Here is a 2,004-nt window from a genome sequence, read left to right as displayed (position 1 = left end):
TGATCTGGAGTTTCCCAGGTATTAATTTTGTCTGCTACCATGTTACACATTCAATCACTAATTCACTCGCTCTTTCAGGGGCCAGCCTGACACAGGGAAGGACAGTTTGATTCCTGCCCTTGTTAACATTGTTACAATGTATAACTTACTTATGAAACTAAATACATTCAGTTGAAAGATGAAAGGTGGGGAGTATAAAATATAAGCTACAAATGCCATGGCACACAAATAGATAAAAATATCAAACTACAAGGGGAGATACAAAATGCGTGCACACAAATTTTAAAACACAATTCCTTATCTTAAAGTGAAAGAGAGAGGAAGGAAGAAAAGGTAGAAAAAGAGAAACATATCCAAAGAAGGGAGAGCAAATGCAGGCAAGAGGAAAAGGGGGCTTTCTGCTACACCTGGGCTAGATAAAGTGAAGCAGCACGGGTATACACAGCATTAAAGATGCAGCAGCAAGTGCCAGCAACCAGGGCACACCCCGATGAGTATGCATGTGTGTTTCCCGCAGGGCATGCGTTTCCCGCAGGACAAACAGGGGCATGCGTTTCCCACAGGACAAACAGCAGTGGTACATATTTCTGCTGCTGCTGTTTGCCTCTGGGCATGCCCCTGCACGTGGCAAACTGACCTGGGTGAAATACAGGAGGCTGAGGCCAACTCCTGTGCTGGCCCCAGCAGCCTTACCTGGGGCAGCAGCAGCAGCAGCACGGACCCAGACACTTGGGCCAGGCAGGCTCCCTTTCTGGCAGCGCATGCTGCTGCCATGTGCACCATACTACTTTTTAGAAGCATTTTTTTTTTCATACCGGGATCTCCCGGTGTCAAAAAGAAACACCACACTGCCAATCAGCAGCACAGTGAACGAGTGCTCGTGAGGGTTGAGGTGCTGCAAATCGCATGTGCGGGTTCATCAGGAAGCACCCCTAGAGTGCAAACTCTGCAGGTATCCTGCACACGTTCTGTTTGCTAGCACAGGCCAAAGCCCTGCCACCGTATCTCCGCAGCCACGGCTCTCAGCACCTCTTAGAGGAAATGCAGACATGCTGCCTGCCATCCTCCCTCCTCCTGGACAAGTTTCTCCCCTGGACATCCAGTTTCCTCTGCAGACTTACCCAGTGTCACCTGTACTCGGGGTGTGGGGAAGATAGGAGCTTCGCAGAACAGAGGGACCAACAACCCCTGGACGTACAAGGAAAGCTGAGCACGGCATCCGTCAGGCTGACAACTTTAGAGGTCTTGAAGAGGAGACCGGACAAGCACCTGGCTGGGGTCATCTAACCCCAGCACCCTTTCCCACCCAGGGCAGGGGGGCGGGATCTACTATGGGTTCTAAGGTCAGGATCTACTGAGGGATCTACTAAGGTCCCTTCTGACCCTAAACATCTATGACATCTATGATATCACTTGACCATAACCGAGCGACTCGCTAGTAAGAAGCTGTGCCCGGTGCCCTACGGCCGTGTCTGGGTGATGCCTCCTTGGCGGGAGCGTGGAGGGGCCCCTGCTGCAGCTGAGCCCCTGCCACACGTTACATTCATTGCGCCAGGTACGTGCAAAGCGTGTAATCAATGCTCATGGGCACATGCACACACACACACACGCACCCACCATCAAACACACGCGTGTGCATAAGCCAAACACACACGTGTGCATGTACGTGTGCAGACGCCAAACACACACATGCTCACACCATCAAGCCTGCAGGTACGTGTCCAGACACTATCAAGCGCACACATGCATATACACATGCACACGTGCTCACACCATCAAACACACATCTGTGCATATACGTGCGCACACGCGCTTGCATGTACTCACACCATCAAGCACACACGTGCGCGTGCGCACACGCGCTCACACCATCCAAACGAGTGCCCAGGCTGGCCCCGGCCCCGCGCTCACCGTCGAGGGACACGAACTGCCCCACGGCCGAGGCGCCGCCGCCGCCGGTCTCCACGAACTGCACCTCGGAGACGATGCAGGTGTCCTCGAGCA

At 53.0% G+C, this 2,004-nt stretch overlaps 1 protein-coding gene across 1 annotated transcript in view; it reads right to left on the bottom strand.

The window, feature by feature from the left end:
* Positions 1 to 1,998, bottom strand: part of BRF1 (BRF1, RNA polymerase III transcription initiation factor subunit) — a 262,404-nt gene extending 260,406 nt beyond the window's left edge. The window contains exon 1 of the mRNA XM_006018683.3: positions 1,912 to 1,998. The gene's annotated coding sequence lies outside the window, so the exon portion shown is untranslated. The remainder of the gene's footprint in view (positions 1 to 1,911) is intronic.
* Between the last annotated feature and the right edge of the window lie 6 nt (positions 1,999 to 2,004).

This window comes from Alligator sinensis, unplaced genomic scaffold (assembly GCF_000455745.1).
Source record: "Alligator sinensis unplaced genomic scaffold, ASM45574v1 scaffold13_1, whole genome shotgun sequence".
NCBI lineage: Eukaryota > Metazoa > Chordata > Crocodylia > Alligatoridae > Alligator > Alligator sinensis.
This window is presented reverse-complemented; position numbering and strand designations above follow the sequence as displayed.